Here is a 19,005-nt window from a genome sequence, read left to right as displayed (position 1 = left end):
ATGATGAGTTTACAAAATATTTTCTCTTTATTTTAGCAAGGTGGATAATATTCTAATGTTGTTTGTATGCATGTATGTATGTGTGTGTGTGTGTGTGTGTGTGTGTGTGTGTGTGTGTGTGTGTGAGTGTGTGTTATTGAAAAAGAACAACAGGTGTGGAATCAGAAGACCTGAGTTTAAATCCTGACTCTGACCCTTATCATTCCTGTGACTCTGGTAACTCATTTAATCTTTATGGGCTTCAGTTTCCCTATCCGTAAAATGTACTGATATCTGTGCCATGCCATGCAAGTCATGAGATGTGAAATCCTGGTAAAATTTGGTTAAAAAAGTGCTGGAAACTATCACTATTATCCCTATTTTACAGAAAAAGAAATTGAGCGCAGTATCATAAATAATTTGCCCATGGCCTCATGCTTGACAAATGTCAGAGGTACGATTCTAGCTCAGACTTTCTGATTCCCTATGTGATGTTTCTTCCACTTTATTAAATTCAGATCTGAATTTGTGATCCTGTTGAAGTTTTCCTTTGTCCTGTCTGTAAAAAATATTTTCTAAGAAAATTCACAAATACTATATAAATATAAATAGATACTATAATAAATACTTTAATAAATTAACACCATAAACAAGATTATAGAAGTCAGTTTTTAATTTACTTTGAAGAACAAATCAAACAGTTTTTAGAGATTTAGCAAGTTACTGTTTGCATGTAAATGCTAATTACAAAGTAATCTCATCAATTATTAAAGAACCCCTGCAGGACTTGTTTGTGGAATCTAAGCCGATAACTCAAGTTTCTATGTACCCACTTGAAAGGATTACATTGCAATTCCTATAAGAATATATATTCTATAATTCATATGTTTCATTGGTTTTGACTATTTTCCATCCTTCTTAACTGATTTGCATGCCCTTTCTTGCACATGATAATACATTCCCCATATCCATCTCTGCTTTTCCAAAGTTATTCATCAATGCCTGAAATGTTTGCCCAACTCACCTCCACCTTGGAGAAGCTCTATCTTTCTTTAAGACTGAGCTAGTCATGTCCCATATGGGCCTATTCTGATCTCTCAATTGTTACCCCCCTCACTACTCCACTTCAATTATTTTTAATTTTTTAAATATATATTTTGCACTTAGAATGTAAGTTTCTTGTGGTCAGGAGCTGTTTCGTTTTTAAAAATGTGTTCTAAAAATTAATACAATATCAAGCCAATGTTGTTCAGTCATTTAGCTGTGTCTAACTTTTTGTGACCACATAGCCAGGCCCTCCTGTCCTCCACTATCTCTTGAAAGCTGTCTTTCCCTTTCTATTGTTTTCTTTTATTTCTTTTCATTGTTCATTTAAGAAAGTTTTATCTCTTTTTGCTATGCTCTGAAACTCTGAATTCAGTTGGGTATATCTTTCCCCTTCTTTAACTTTCACTTTGTTTCTTTCCTCAGATATTTGTAAAGCCTCACTATTTTGCTTTCTTGCTTTTCTTTGGACCCTTTTTTGTTGCTGCCTCCTGTACAATATTGTGGACCTCTGTCCATAGATTTATCAACTAGATCTAATCTTTTAAATCTATTCATCATCTTCACTTAATTTTCATAAGGAATATTATTTAAGTCATACCTATATTATCTGATGGTTTTCTCTATTCGCTTCAATTTAAGTCTGAATTTTGCAATAAGAAGCTCATCATCTGATCCACAGTCAGTTCCAGGTTGGTTTTGGGTTGTGGAAAAAGTGTGTTTGCTATGACCAATGTGTTCTTTTAACAAAACTCTATTAGTTTCTGCCCTGATTAATTTTATTTTCCAGGGCCAAATTTGTCTGCCATTCCAATTATTTTTTTTTATTTTCTACTTTAGCATTTCAATTCCTTATGATGAATGTGACATCTTTCTGGGGGGGGGGCATTATTTCTAGAAGATGCTGTAGGTTTCATAGAACTGATCAGCTTTGGCCTCTTTGGCATCAGTAATTGGAGTATAGGCTTGTATTGCTGTGATGTTGAATGGTTTGCTTGGATTCAAATCCTGATATTACTTTTCTCATCCTTTTATTGACTTTGAGGGCTGCTCCATTCCTTCTAAGGGATTCTTGCCCACAGTAGTATATGTAGTGATCACTTGAATTAAATTCACCCATTCCCATCCATTTAAGTTCACTGACACCCAAGATGTTGATGTTTAATCTTTCCGTTTCCTGTTTGACCACATGCAGCTTTTCTTTGTTCGCAGATCTTATATTCCAGGTCCCTTAGACTTTCCTTTCATTGTCAAATGCATCCACAGCTGAGTTTCCTTTTAGCTTTGACCTAGCAATTTCATTAGCACTGGAGGTACTTGTAGTTGTCCTCCATTCTTTATTAGTAGTGTATTGGACACCTTCTGACCCGAAGAGTTCATCTTCCATGTCATCTTTTTTATAATTTTAGTACTCTCCTTGGGGTTTTCTTGGCAAAGATACTAGATAGTTTTGCCATTTCCTTCTCCTGTGGAGAATTCTGACAAAAGATGATCCACTGGAGAAGGAAATGGCAAATCACTGCAGTATCTTTGCCAAAAAAAACCCACAAACAGGTCTAAAATGGTAGAGAAGATGACATTGACTTGCATTAATGCCTCATTGTGGGAGAGGAGCTTGCATAGCTCAATGAAACTATGAGTTACTCTATACAGGGTCAGATCCATAATAAGCATTTAATGAATGCTTATTGAATGAATGGTCAAATGTGGGTATAATCCTTCACAAACTAGCTGTTTGTCCATAGTTTATTACTAAGCCTGAAACCTAGTTGCCCAAGTTTTAATCCACAATAAAAGAAGCTACAATATATTGAATCACAAATCAGTCAAACTCATCTGTGAAGCATTTCTACACTTACCCCACTTGCTCCTGTGAATGCAATCCCTTCCACAATCTCCTTAGCCCATATCTCCAATTCTTAAATATGTATGCTAGTTCTCTGCATTTAATGCCCCCATGGAATTTGCTGCAAAACTCTGATAGGAAAGGAGGCTGAATGACCAGTCATTTTGTTTTTATTGATCTTTTCCAAAAAGAAGGAGCAGTTCAAAGGACTATTGGCATTGGCATGGCTGAGTGGCCTGAATTTTAAGTGTAATTTTTAAAAAAAAATTAAGTGACCTTTTTTAGTTTTAGTGCCTCTGGTAGATCAGCCTCTCTTAAACCACAAATCAGGCTGAAGGAAACAATTATTGATGTTTTTCATAATATAACTGACTATATGTTATTAAATATTAAAAGTAAGCAATTTACAGTAGACATATAACATAGGCTGCACAGAGCATGGACGGAAATTCCATGTATGACAATATAAGTAAGGATTGTACTATTGACCAATTACCATAGGGAAAGGGTGTGCTTTGAGAAAACAAAATAATCTTCTAATGGCTGCTGAGCACAAAGAGGACATAAATCAGTTGACCTTTAAAAATGGTAATGATTCTGCCCTCTCTTCTTTCTATAGTCCTGGAGGCATCATGTAATTGTAGGATTTCCCATGATGGTGGGCTTGGGTTGCTCCTTCTACACTCCGTGAGAAATGGCCAAATGTCCAGCACATGGCAGTTAATAAGTAGAGCCAACACATATAGCACTTTCAGTTTTGCAGAGGGCTATACATCTATTGACTCATTTAACTTTAGAAGCCTGTGTAGTTGAAAATTATTATGCCCCTTTTACAGATGAAGAAATAAAATTAAAATTAAGTGATGTGCCCAGAATCATGAAGCTGCTAAGTATCTAGGGATGGTTCCTATCTTTAAGCTTAGTGCAATACCTTTAGCTAAAACCAATGTCCTGCTAAGTCAAACCTGAGCCTGGGTTTGGGCCTCCCTCTGTTCTTGTATTTTCTTGCTCTAAGGGAATCACTGATCCTAAAATGGATGTCTTTACTTTGGTACTCTTGTGAGTTTGAGAAGTTCAGAGGGTCTACCAAATGAAACTGACTGGTGGCAAGGGAAGTTCCTGCATCAAAGAAGACACCACAGAAAGAGGAAGAAAATAAATTCCTAGCCTAGTTTACATAGAAATTGAGAGAGACGATATAGAGCTAATGGAAAATGAAAATACAAAATTATCTGTCCACTTAACATCTTTCTTCTCTTTTCTGCTCTCCATTATTTTTTCTTCCCTCAATAATCTGTTTAATTAAAGTGAAAATTCTAGGTCACACAGTAGATAGAGAATCAGGCCTGGAGTCAGGAAGATTCATCTTCCTGAGTTCAATTCTGACCTCAAATACTTACTAGCTATGTGACTCTGTGAAAATCATTTAACTCTCTTTGCCTCAGTTTTCTCATCTGTAAAATAAGTTGGAGAAGGAAATGGCAAACCACTTAAGTACCTTTGCAAAGAAAACCCCAAATGGGGTCATGAAGAGTCAGACCTGACTGAACCACAACCATCATTATATTGAGGTAGCCAGGTGTTTCAGTGGATAGAGAGCTGGGCTTGGAGTTTGGAAGACCTGAATTCAAATCCAACCTCAAACACTTAATAGCTGTGTGATCCTGGGCAAATTACTTAACCTCTGTTTGCCTCAATCCACTAGAGAACAAAATGGTATATTACCACAGCATCTTTGCCAAGAAAACTCTATGGACAGTAATCCTGTGCTGGGGTCCAAAGGGTCATGAAGAGTGAGACATGACCAAACAACAAGAACAACATCATAATATTGCTTCCTTATCTAAGATGACCACATTTCTAAATGTTTAGGTGTATAAAAATAATAGATTACATAAAGGACCTTAGAGAAAATCTAGCCCAATGCCTTCATTTTATAGATGGGAGAAACTGAGGCCCAGAGAGATTAAGTGATTGGTCAAAATTCATATATTTAGTAGTATAGTCTGGATGACAAGCAATTTCTCTGACTCCAAATTGAGGACTTTTTTTACACACAACTTTGTCTTTCTAATATTTCTTATTCATCATTTTAGGTAACTACAAGAAAGAAAACTGTTATTATTAGTTTAGATTTTTTTCAATGAGATTTCAAAAGCAGTTTCTTTTTATCCCTCTTCAATGACTTTTCAAAGGGAAATGGCTCTGTTTTTAAAAGAAGTCACATTGTGAATGTCCTAGAAAAAACACACCACTTATCTAGGGTAAATACGTTTTGTTCTCTTGGAAATATACACGTAATTGTGTTTGCCCATACTTACTTCAGTATCTGAAGCTGTGTGGCTCCATGATCTCACTGATATAGGTCATTGCTACACAGATCACAACCTTTCCATATCTTCTGATTCTGTGCTTCTTCCATCCATGTCCTCCCATAAATATCCATCGTTGATGTGCTCAATTCAGTATAGTGTATTTTTAACATTTTGAGTGTACCATTGAAGCACCTGGGCTCTCCATCTATTATCCTTTGCCAGCAACATTTCATTTTCCCATTGCACTTTCCATAAGGATGTCTTTTGCAAAAGGGATGATTTCACTTTTGTCCTTTTAGCTAACATTTATAAAGAACGTTAAGGTTAGCAAAATGCTCTACATATGTCATCCCATTTGATCCTCACAGTAACCTTATGAGGTCCGTTGTTTTTTAAGTCATGTTCAACTCTTCATGACCCCATTTGGTTTATTGTTGTTATTTTTGTTGTTATTGTGTTTGGTTTTTTTTTGTGGCAAAGATACAGGAGTGGTTTGCTATTTCCTTCTTCAGCTCAGTTGACAAATGAGGAAACTGAGGCAAACAGGGTTAAGGGACTTGCCCAGGGCAAGCAGGGTTACACTGCTAGTCAGTGTCTGAGGCTGGTTTTGAACTCAGGAAAATGATCTTCCTGAATTCAGGCCTGGCACTCAAGTCACTGCACCATCTAGCTACTTCAACCTTGTGAGGTAGGTATTATTATTATTAGCCTCATTTCAAAGATGACGAAACTGCTTTAGAGAGGTCAGTAATTTGTCCAGGATTAAATTGCTATTTAAATGTCTGGGGCAAAATGTGAATTTAGGTCTTCCTAATTCTGGGCAGAATTACCTTGACTGCCTCCTGAGCACTGAGCACAGTGCCTGGCATATGGTAGGTTGCAAATAAATCCTTACTGATTGATTAGCTTCATTTCTTAGATTCAAGCTACTATTAGTAATATGTTACAGCATAATTACACACAGCATGCATCTCTCCATTGCCCTTTTGCTCACCTACAATTTTTTAATTCTTTATAAATGGTACTCCATGTTATATAGCCATGATGCTCAGCCACATAGTATTTTATGATTTTTTCCCCTTTGCACTGGACTTGTGATGTTATTTTGGTATAGGAAACTCCTAAAGAGGACACTCTTTCTACTAATGGAGTTTGGCACCCGGCCTGAAATTTTTTGTCTTAGATTCTTGCATGGAAGCTTAATTTACTACTCAGGGTTCACATAAACATCATTTGTCAGAGATGTTACATGAATTCAGGTATTTCTGATTTTGAGGACAATTCTAAATCATATAAATACCACCCTGTCTCTCAGATGGAGAATACTAGAATTTAAGGAATAAGTTTCTATGACAAGGAAGAGTTTGGGGATGATGAAAATACTACACTCCCAAATGCACTCCAACTGGTCATTTTCTTCTGATTAGTTCACCATCCTTAGTGTCTGCCCAGACATATGAGTGATGTATTACCCCAGTGGTCTATAATCAATTGCATGACATAGTCTGGTCAGTAGGTATTTGTCATTCATTTGTTTTCTCTGTGTATAAGTGACTATGGACCTCATTGAAGAAGTTCTTTAGTATTTAAGAGCTTGGGTCTATCATCACAAACAGGAACATCTAAAGGACCTCATAAACTATAGGAAATCCCTCTGGTCAGGTCATCACCATGACATTGACAAACACCTTTACCATTTCTTATTAATCTTCTGTAACACTTTTCAGTAGGGTAGTTTTGAGTAATTGAATGCAATGTCTTATCATTTTTTCTCACTTGATTTTGATGCTACCCTTTGCTCTAACTAATCAAGTAAAACACTACTTGAATAATAAACAATATTAACAAAGTTGCAGAATATAAAATAACCCATAAAAATCACTAGCATTTCTATATATTGCCAACAAAGACCAAAAGCAAGAGATATAAAGAAAAGTCTCATTTAAAGTTACTGTAGACATTATAAAATATTTAAGAGTCTACCTGCCGAAACAAACCCAGGAACTATATGAACACAACTACAAAACACTTTTCACACAAAGTCAGATCTAAATAATTGGCAAAACATCAGTTGTTCATGGGGAGATTGAGCTAATATAATGAAAATGACAATTCTACCAGATCAATTTACTTATTCAGTGCCATACCCATGAAACTACCAAAAATTATTTTATAGAGCTAGAAAAAATAATAACAGGATTCATCTGGAAGAACAAAAAGTCCAGAATATAAAGGGAACTTATGAAAAGAAATGCTTAGGAAGGTGGCCTAGCCATTCCAGATCTTAAATTGTATTATAAAGCAACAATTATCAAAACTATTTGGTACTGGCTAAGAAATAGAGTGGTGGATGAGTGGAATAGGTTAGGTATGCAAGACTAGTCAATGACTATAGTAATCTACTGTTTGATAAACTCAAAGACCCTAGCTTCTGGATAAGAACTCACTATTTGACCAAACTTCTGGGAAAACTGGAAAAGAGTATGGCAGAAACTAGGCATAGAACAAAGTCTCACACCGTATAACAAAACAAAGTCACAATGGGTTCATGATTTGGATATAAAGGCTGATACTATCAGCAAAGTGGGAGAGCAAGGAACAATGTATCTGTTAGATCTATGGAGAACAGAAGAATTTATGACCAAACAAGAGACAGAGAACATTATGAAATGCAAAATGGATAATTTTCACTACATTAATTTGAAAAGTTTGTGCACAAACAAAGCCAAAGCAACCCAGATTAGGAGGGAAGCAGAAAACTGGGAAAGAATTTTAACAACCAGTGTCTCTGATAAGGGCCTCATGTCTAAAACATATAGAGAACTAAGTCAAATTTATAGGGATACAAGTCATTCCTCAATTGATAATGGTCAAAGGATGTGAACAGGCAGTTTTCAGATGAAGAAATTAAAGCTGTCTATAATCATATGAAAAAATGCTCTAAATCACCATTGATTACAGAAATGCAAATTAAACTAACTCTGAGGTACCACATCACACCTATCAGAATGTCCAACATGACAAAACAGGAAAATGATAAATTTTGGAGAAGATGTGGGAAAATTGGAACACTAATGCATTGTTGGTGGGAGTTGTGAACTGATCCAACCATTTTAGAGAGCAATGTGGAACTATTGCCAAAGGGCTATAAAAATGTGCATACCCTTTGACCCAGCAATATCACTTCTAGGGCTGTATCCCAAAGAGATCATAAAAATGGGGAAAGGACCCACACGTACAAAAATATTTGTAGCAGCTCTTTCTGTAGTGGCAAAAAATTGGAAATTGAGGGGATGTCCATCAGTTGGGGAATGGCTGAACAAATTGTGGTATATGAATGTAATGGAATACATTGTGCTATAAGAAATGATGAGCAAGCAGACTTGTATGGACTGATGCTGAGTGAAGTGAGCAGAACCAGGAGAACATTGTACACAGTAACAGCCACATTGTGAGAAAACTAATTTTGATAGACTTAGCTCTTCTCAGTAATGCAAAGGTCTAAGATTTCTCCAAAAGTCTCATGATGGAAAATGTTATCCACATCCAGAGAAATAACTATGGAGTTTGAATGCAGATTGAAACATACTATTTGCTCTTTTTTTCTTCTGTTTTGTTTTTTATCTTCTTCCTTGTGGTTCCTCCTATTGGTTCTATTTCTTCTTTACAACATGACTAATGTGAAAATATGTTTAATAGGAATGTATATGTAGAGTCTATATCAGATTGCATGCTGTCTTGGGGAGAGAGGCAAGGAGGGAGGGAGAGAAAATTTGAAACTCAAAAGCTTATTGAAGTGAATGTTGAAAAGTAAAAATAAATTAATAAAAAACTTTTTAAAAGATGATTGGTGCTCCCACAAGAGAGGAGGGATGGATTAATATGGTATTAAGAATGGGAAGTGAAGAGGGTGGCTTTAGCAAGAAAGAATAATTCATTATAAGACCAAAAGCTATATTGTCTTTTTTTTCATCTTATAGGTTACCTTGGTTAAAGGATTAATCATTTGGTGACCAACCAATTGATGAGTTTTTCTTAGGTAAACTGATATTTGATCAGTAGAGTCAATCTAGGGTTTAATTATAATCTTTCTTATTTGGTAGTATTTTCCACAACTTCTGTTTACATAGCATTTGAGATCCTAGGATCATTTATATGCCACAGTGAGGTTATGTAGTAGAACTAACTGCAGTGAGGCTGGTATAAATAAAAAATAAAAAAGGAAAAAAATGTCCAAGGTGGAGATTGAATTTATGACTTTAGCTTTCCTACAACAATATGGTAGCCTAAAACAGTGGTTACAGTAATACCTTACAGTTTATATAATTTTATATATTTTTAAAGATGCTTTCATAGAAATTGTATCCTTTGTTGCCATAGAAATCTTGTTAATTAGAGTGCTTTTTTTTCCTTCTGAGTTTCAGAACAATGTATTAATTTATTTGATGTCATTCAGCTACTAAGACTGAGTTCATGTCCAAGTATGCAGCCTCCCAGTTTAATAATCTTTCTACTGCTTCAAGATGCCTCAACAACTGATTTAATGAGCCTGAGGCTCATTAGATATCAGTTAGATATTTTTTAAAAAAATCATTCTTCAAAGAAGAAAGGAAAGGAGTATGGCATAATGAAAAGAACACTGAAGACTTGGTTCAAATCCTGACCCAGCCACTCATCAGCTGTGTGATGTTGGGCAAGTCACAAGATCATTAAGTAGAATTGAGAGGGACATTAGAAATTATCTGGTCCACCATACCACTATTCTATAGATGAATATATGGGAACCCAGAGAAATTTGCAGGATTTTGTGAATTTCATAGTAGTTCACAAAGGTCTGACTCAGACACCCTAACCAAGTTTAATTACTGAGTAGCTAATCAGACTCTCAGACTTCATCTAGGCTAACTCCCTGACTTTGCAGATGAGAAACTGAGTATTAGACAAATTAAATGACCCATCCAAGGTCATACAGTAAGTTATTTGCAGTGTCAGAATTAGAATTCATTTCTCCTAGCATTGTGATTCTGGTTATGTCTCTCAGTCTTATGTCCTCATTTGTAAAATGGAGATAAAAGAACCTATCCTGTAGGCTTTCCATGAGGATTAAATGAGTTAATATATGTAAAGCATTTTATGTTTATTACTATTACTATAATCTGAAACTGAAAGCACAACTAGAAATAATATATTTCAAACCCTTGATTTTACAGGTAAGGAAGCCTTAAGAAGTGAAGCAGATTGTCCAAAGTCATGACATGTTTTCCATATTCTATACCCCGAATTTAATATACATTACATTTGATGCATAGACAAGTGAAAAGGCACTACGTACTCTACTTGTTTGAAATGTGACTATGACAAGGAGATAAGAAAAAAAAGATTCATTTTTTATCCTCAAGATAAAAATAATTACCTTTGCAAAACCTTGTTTAGACAATTCTAACATAATACATACAGATAACATTGATGTTTGTTATGGTCTCTGGCCCTGATATTATCTCTGGGAAAACATTTTCAATATTTGCCTAATAAAACTATCTTTTGCAAAAAGAAAATACAGTCCCAGATTTAACATAAAAGAAGACTGACAAAGAATGACTCATCTACACCTGCTGTATTGGGCCCACCCTTTATCATAGCAATACTGCTGAGGTCACAATTGAAATCTGGCTCCAATGAGTCAGAACACCCCATTTGAACTCCATAGCTAAATGCACCCATTGAGGAACTGAACAGGCACTTTGAGGTCATCTAGTCCAACTTCCTCATTTTGCAGAAGAGAAACTGAGTATTGGACAAGTTTATGACTTCCAATGTCACAGAGTGAACTGTTGACAAAATTAGAATGTAGTTCTCCTTACTCCAGGTCTCCTCCTCTTCACTATACTATGCTATCCTCCTCCTCAGTTGTCTCCTCATTAAGCTTTCCTTCCTTAGATCCTCATATTACTGTTTCATTTATTTCTCCTAGAATGATAAATGCTATTTTTGGTTTAAATTTAGAAAATATTAATATTCCAGTACTTATCCAGTACATATTCACATACAGCCATAGTAGACTCAGAGAGAAAGCTTTTCTTACTTCTGCCCAGATATATCTCTTCTTTAGTTCCAAAATTAATTTGTCTATTGTTTGCACATGGCCTGTCATTGAAGCACAATAGTTATCAAAATGGATAGGGCATGACAAGAATACTGAGTAGTTTCTTATTCTATGTGATTCTTATTAATTTATTTCTGTAAATAATCCATACATGGGACTTGTGATGATTTTAATATTTCTGGCTTCAGTATGCCACATTTGTATTCCTGTTTGTTACATCTGTCTTGCTACATGATAATAATAATAACTAGCATTTATACAATATTTTAAGATTTACAAAATTTATACTTACATTATCTCATTTGATTCTTACAACAATCCTCTGAGTTAGGTGCTATTATTATCCCATTTTACAGATGAGGAAACTGAGGCAGGCAGTGGTTAAGTGGTTAAGACTTCACCTGGGTCACACAGCTAATAAATGTCTGGGGCAGGATTTGAACTTAGTTCTTCCTGATTCCAGGTCTAGCACTCTAGTCAAGTGTATCATCTACCTGTCTGCATGGTCAAACAATCTTCTTGAATCAGTGTTGTCTATGATTATTTCTTCATGTTGCTCCTTGAATCCAAGTCATTGGTATATGTCACAGTCTATTTTCACCATGCATCTTTCCATTGACCTTTGGGTAGCCTGAAATTCAGATTCTTCTGAGATTTTGATGCTGAGTGATTCACAGACATACATTTTCCCCAGATGAGCAATGGTGTTGAAAATATGGACTTCTGAAACAATAAGCAGCTTAGAATCATTGTAAGAGCATAGACCTTTTCTAGGTTGCCTGACTGGGTATAGCTCATTTAATTAATCAACAAACATTTATTAAGTACTTACTCTGTATTAGACATTATGCTAGGTTCTTGGATTACAAAAACAGAGATTAAATAGTTTCTGACATCAAGGAACTTAAATTTTATTGGAGGGAAACATTCATATACATGATAAATACAAGATAATTTTTAATTTTGGGGGTAAAAACACTAACAGCTGGTAAGGGGTTATGAAAGGCCTCATCATGTCATGAATTATATTTGCACTGATGGCTTAACTAAATAGATTGCTATTCACAACTGCATGTTATCTTGGTAGTTCTCTGTTTAGAGGATATGTTAAGGAGGATCCAGGTAAGGTCTTCCTACTTTCTTCTTCTGTCTCTTTAGCAATATTTATTTCCCTCACAAGGTTAATTCTTTATCAAGGTTAGCTCTTTGTAATTATGTCTCTTTGATATGGTGTGAAATTGTCTTGTCCTGGAACTTCATTGGTTCATTAAAACCACATTAAGGATGATTGAGTGAAGCATGACTATTCATAGATCTGAACAATGGAATTGGCTTTTAAAAGGAAAATAGAACAGGAGGACAGATAAAGAAAAATCTAGAGCTGAAGATTCCAAAATGGGGCAGATGTAAATGAACTTCAGTTCTTTGAAGGAAAAGGTGCACAGTTACCTGGGCCCTTCAGGGAACCATAGACATCAGAGAAACACATGGACCCTTTGTAGAACCATCTATACCTTGGAAACATGGGTGCCAAGAAGGGGACAATTACATAGTCCCAGAAATAGCAACATATGGGGCCGTGGGGTAAAGCAGCTCAATATTCCTTGGAGAAGTTAGAAGTCACAGGAACAAAAGCAAGCAGCAGTGGCCAGTACTGTTGCTACTGAGGGGTTCCTGCACAAGGACAAGAATTTCTGAATTATATAAATTCCTGGACAAATAGCTAGAAGCAAAGACAAAGAAGTAACAGAGCCATGATGTGGAGAAATGACCCCTGGATCTTTTCCACTCCTGGTTGCTGTGAATGATGTAAGGGAACTGTGCAGGTACAGTGAGGAGTGTTGACTCTCTAGAAAATTTAAATGCTTCTTCTCCTAGAATGGGGAGGGAAGTTGTGCTCAAATTCAGGATTATTTTTTAAAAGTAGAAGATCAAAAAGGTCTCTGAGGAAGATTAGACTCTTCAGAGAAGGAAGAAAAGTAGCCATCATGGTTTATTGGCTTGGGTGTGAGGCCTCTGCATTTTCTATGAAATGAAAGAAAGCCTGCTCTGAATTTCATATATTGTTTTCCTGAAGGCTAACATGGTGAGTACCAAGACTGTTGTAATGGGAAAAGAATAATGATGCTGAAGTCACAGGGTCTGGGTTCAAATCCTACCTCAGACACTACCTGTGTGACTTTAGGCAAGTTGCTTAACCTCCATGTGTTTCAATTTCCACATGTAGAGTAGAATAGGCAACCTTTAAAGTTCCTTCTCACTCTAGATCTGTGTTCCTCTGGAAGATGAGAGCTCTTTGCCTTTTATTGTGAAAATCTAGGTACGAGTTTGGTTATAATATCCCTAGGAGAAATCCTGGGGAGTAGTAGATTTTGTTAAGAAGTACTCAATATTAAATGGGCTTTGTGTAAACCCAGAATTTCAGATATGGACCATAGATTGCACATATATTTTTCATCTTAATTTTTGCAATGTGAATATATAGAATAGTATCCTTTGAGTTATAAACTCTGTTAAGGTAGGGCTCTGCTTCCAGTGTAGAGAATGTACTGTTCCAAGCTTTGGGGGTTTTGTGTAGCTGTTTTCAGAGACACTTCTAGGGAACCTATAAATTTTCAGTTCTTCCAAGGTGGTATGATCAAGGGCGGAATGTTTACTCCTTTCCTGGCCTGTGCTCTGGTCTATGAGTGACTACAAGCACTCTTTTCTGCCCTGAAACTGTTAGGATTTCCTCTCTACAGCCACTACAAGCTCCACCACATCAGCACTCCTCCTTGCCCCAGGACCACCACTCAGAACTGTGACCCAGATCCAAGCACAGGCAAAGCAAGAGAATCTTGCACCAGCAAAGAAGAGATCCCTGCAATCCCCCTCTGATCAGCCACTTGATTACCTCTCAGTCTGTGGGCAAGAAGCTCCAGAGGCAGCTGCTGCCCCAGGACTGCACTCAGGGATGGGGCTGGGACCACGTGCTTATCTCTCACCGCAGACCCAGACTTTTCCTACTGACCTTCTAAGCTGTCTTTGGTGTTTATGGGTTGAGAAGTCTGGAAACCACCACAGCTGCCTGTGATTCAGTTCTCTGATGCCTGCTTCAGGTTCATTGAGTCCTGCACGCCCACTCCAGCCCAGTGTGATATACCTTTCTGATCAACCATCCAGGTTGTCTTGGGCTGGAAATTTGTTTCACTCTATCTTTTTGTGGTATTTTACAGGTATTTAGAGGGGTTTGGGGGAGAGCACAAGCAAGTCACTGCTTTTACTCTGCCATCTTGGCTCCACATCCGAACAGTACCCTTTGGATGATAATAAATTTCAGTTAGCTGCCCTGTAGCATTCTAGGGTTCAGTGAGATTTTTTTAGGAGCTTGGGGTGCTGGAAGACTGAGAGGCTAAGAAAAGGCTGAGTGTTACCCCGGGAATGTGAATATTTCTTCCCCATTCCTCACATTACAGAGATAGCTCAAAAGAAGAGCAATTGAAATTCTATAGGGATTATTTAGGAGTATCAGCAAAATAGCTAGAAGAACACTGGTAAAAATGGTTTTGAAGTTTTTCAAGGCCAGTTTGAAACCTGAGGGCATAAGAATCTAAGATCTGGGAGTGCTGAGGAAGTGGTTACAATCAATGTGATTTTAAAGTGTGCATTCATAAGAGAGTAGAGAGAAAGTAGAAGAAAAGGCCAAGGTTGCAGTGAGAAAATATTGTGGGTAAGCCTTGACCAGTAAGAATGAATACCATGCACATAGAGGTTGGAAGTATATAGTACCTAAGGAATTGTGAGAATCAAAAAATGAATACAATCTATACATTAGGAGGACTAGGTTCACTACACCACCAGCAGTTCATTTTAGTGTACTTATTTTTCACTCATCCTCTGTAGAATTTGTCATTTCCAGTTAGATGTGAGTTGGTACCTCAGAGTTATTTTAATTTGCATTCCTCTAATCAATTGTGAGTGAGTGGCACAGTAGACAGAGCACTGGGCTTAGAATCCAGATCTAAGAAGATCATTAAACCTCTGTTTTGCCCTGGTCAAATCACATCTGGATATAGCTTTTCAGTTATAAATATCGTATTGCAAGAATAATAATGAGCTGGAAAAAATAAGCCATTTAAGGGTTGGTTAAAGGAAGCAGGGATTCATAGTTCAGAAGAGACAAAACTGGGGGGGGGGGGGGGGGGATGCTAACTATTTTTAGTTATTTGAAGAACTATCAAACAGAGAAGAGGGAACAGACTTGTTTTGCTTGGACCAAGACGGCACAATTAGGAATAGTGTGGTGGAAATTATAAAGACACAAATTTAAAGTTGATCTTTTTTTTTTTACATTTAAATTTATTATTTATTTTAACATTCTTTTTAAATGTTGAGATGTATATTCTCTCCCACCTTCCCACCCTAACCCCCAAGAAAGCAAGCAATATGAGTTCAATTAAGCATGTGAAATCATGTAAAATATTTCCATGTTAACCATGTTTCAAAAAAAACCCACTAAAATAAAATGAAAAATATTACACTTCAATTTACATTTATAATTCATCAGTTCTCTCTCTGGAAGCCAAGAAAACCCCAAATGGGGTCATGAAGAGTTAGACAGGACAAAAATGACTGAAAACAATGAAGTTTTTCTGGAATAAATCATAGACCTTAGTGAGGTCCTCGAGGCTCATAATAATTTAATGACAATTGTCCAATTCCAAAAGAAGAGAATTGGATCTCTAGGATCACATTTTTATAGTAAGAGGGGATCTACTCAATGAGAGGACACCTATTCAAATTCTTTCGTTGTACCAATGAGGAAATTGAAGCCCAGAGAGGTCAAGTGGCTTGCTCAAGGTCACATAATAGGTGATAGAGCCAGAATTTGAACTCAGGTCCTGTGACTCCAAGTTCAGAGATTTTGCTACTATACTACACTGTTCATACTCATTCTACAGAGCTTCTGGCTTATAGACTGAGGAGAAATTGAGTGGCTGATCAGAGGGGGATTGCAGGGATCTCTTTAACAATGTTGAGACAGGAATCTCTTGCTTTGCCCTGCTTGGATCTGGGTCACAGTTCTGGGTGGCAGTCCTGGGGTGAGGAGGAGTGCTGATGTGGTGGAGCTTGTAGTGGCTATGGAGAAGAAATCCTCCTCACAGTTCCAAGGCAGAAAAGGGTGCTTGTGGTCACTCATAGACCAGAGCACAGGCCAGGAAAGGAGTAAACACCTCGCCCTTGATCATACCATCTTGGAAGAACTGAAACTTCACAAGTCCCTAGAAGTATCTCTGAAAACAGCTGCACAAAACCCCCAAAGCTTGGAACAGTACATTCTCCACACTGGAAGCAGACCCCTATCTTAACAAAGAGTTTATAACTCAATGGATACTGTTCTATATATTCACATTGCAAAAATTAAGATGAAAAATATATATGCAATCTATGGTCCATATCTTAAATTCTGGGTTTACACAAAGCCCATTTAATATTGAGTACTTCTTAACAAAATCTACTACTCCCCAGGATTTCTCCTAGGGATATTATAACCAAACTCATACCTAGATTTTCACAATAAAAGGCAAAGAGCTCTCATCTTCCAGAGGAACACAGATCTAGAGTGAGAAGGAACTTTAAAGGTTGCCTATTCTACTCTACATGTGGAAATTGAAACACATGGAGGTTAAGTACTTGCCTAAAGTCACACAGGTAGTGTCTGAGGTGGAATTTGAACCCAGATCCTATGACTTCAGCATCATTATTTTTTCCCCATTATAACACTCTTGGTACTCACCATGTTAGCCCTCAGGAAAACAATATATGAAATTCAGAGCAGGCTTTCTTTCATTTCATAGAAAATGCAGAGGCCTCACACCCCTACCTTAACAAAGAGTTTAAAACTAAAGCAATTGCCTGGGATCATGAGCAAAGAAAGGCACACAAAAAAAGTTAGAGTATAGAATCTTTCTTTGGTGACAAAGAAGATCAAAACATACAACCAAAAGAAGACAACAAAGTCAAAGCTCCTTCATCCAAAGCCTCTAAGAAAAATTTGAATCAATCCCAGGCCATAGAATAGCTCAAAAAGTATTTTGAGAATTAAGTAAGAGAAGCAGAGAAAAAACTGAGAAAAGAAATGAAAGTGATGTGAGAAAATCATGAAAAACAAGTCAACAGCTTGCTCAAGGATACCTAAAAAAATACTGAAGAAAATAGCACCTTAAAAAATAGCCTAACCCAAATGACAAAAGTGGTCCAAAAAGTCAATGAGGAGAAAAATGCCCTAAAAAGCAAAATTGGCCAAATGGAAAAGGAAGTCCAAAAACTTACTGAATAAAATACTTCCTTAAAAATTAGAATGCAGAAACTGGAAAGTAGGGACAATTTGAGAAATCAAGGCACTGTAACAACAATCCAAAGGAATGAAAAAATAGAAGAGAATGTGAAATATCTCATTGGAAAAACAACTGACCTGGAAAATAGATCCAGGAGAGAGAACTTAAAAATTATTGAACTATCTGAAAGCCATGATCAAAATAATATCCTAGACATCATCTTTCAAGAAATTACCAAGGAAAACTGCCCTGATATTTTAGAACCAGAGGGCAAAATAGAAATTGAAGGAATCCACTGATCACCTCCTGAAAGAAATACCCAAAGGAAAACTCCTAGGAATATTGTACCTAAATTACAGAGTTCCCAGGTCAAGGAGAAAATATTGCAAGCAACCAGAAAGAAACATTTCAAGTATTGTGGAAACACAATCAGGATAACACAAGATTTAGCAGCTTCTACATTAACGGACCGGAGGCATGGTATATAATATTCTGTAGGGCAAAGGAGATAGGATTACAACCCAGAATCACCTTCACAGCAAAACTGAGTATCCTGCAGAGGAAAAAATGATCATTCAGTGAAATAGAGGACTTTCAAACATTCTTGATGAAAAGACCAGAGCTGAATAGAAAATTTGACTTTCAAAAACAAGACTCAAGAGAAACGTGAGGAAGCAAACAGGAAAGAGAAATTATACGGGACTTATTAAGGTTAAACTGTTTACATTCCTGAATGGAAAGATGACATTTGTAACTCATGAGACCTTTATCAGTGTTAGGGTAGTTGGAGGGAAAAATTATATGTATGTATAGATACATAGACAGATAGATAGATAGATAGATAGATAGATAGATAGATAGACAGACAGACAGATAGGTAGGTAGGTAGATAGATCAATAGAGGGCACAGGGTGAGTTGAAGATGAAGGGGTGATATCTGGAGAGTAAAATTAAGGAGTAAGAGAGGATTATACTGGGAGAAGGAGAAAGAGAGAGGTAGAATGGGGCAAATTATCTCACATAAAACAGACAAGAAAAGGCTTTTACAGTGGAAGGGAAATGGGGGAAGGTTAGAGGCAACGAGTGAATTTTATTCTCATAGGTTTTGGCTTAAGGAGGGAATAATACATACACTCAATTGGGTATGGAAATCTATCTTACCCTACAGGAAAATTGTGGGGGGAAAGGGAACAAGAGAGCAGGGGGATGACAGAGGGGAGGGCAGCTTAGGGAAGGGGATAATCAGAAGAAAACACTCCTGAGGAGGGACATAGTCAAAAGAGAGGATAGAAGAAATGGGGGGCAAGATAGGATTAAGGGAAATATTCTTGGTTTTTCACAACATGACTACTATGGAAATGTTTTGCATAACCTCACATGTATAACCTGTATCAAGTTACC

The sequence above is a fragment of the Vombatus ursinus genome, unplaced genomic scaffold (genome assembly GCF_900497805.2).
Source record: "Vombatus ursinus unplaced genomic scaffold, bare-nosed wombat genome assembly UNPS02014872.1, whole genome shotgun sequence".
Taxonomy (NCBI): domain Eukaryota; kingdom Metazoa; phylum Chordata; class Mammalia; order Diprotodontia; family Vombatidae; genus Vombatus; species Vombatus ursinus.
Note: the sequence above shows the minus strand (reverse complement) of the source record.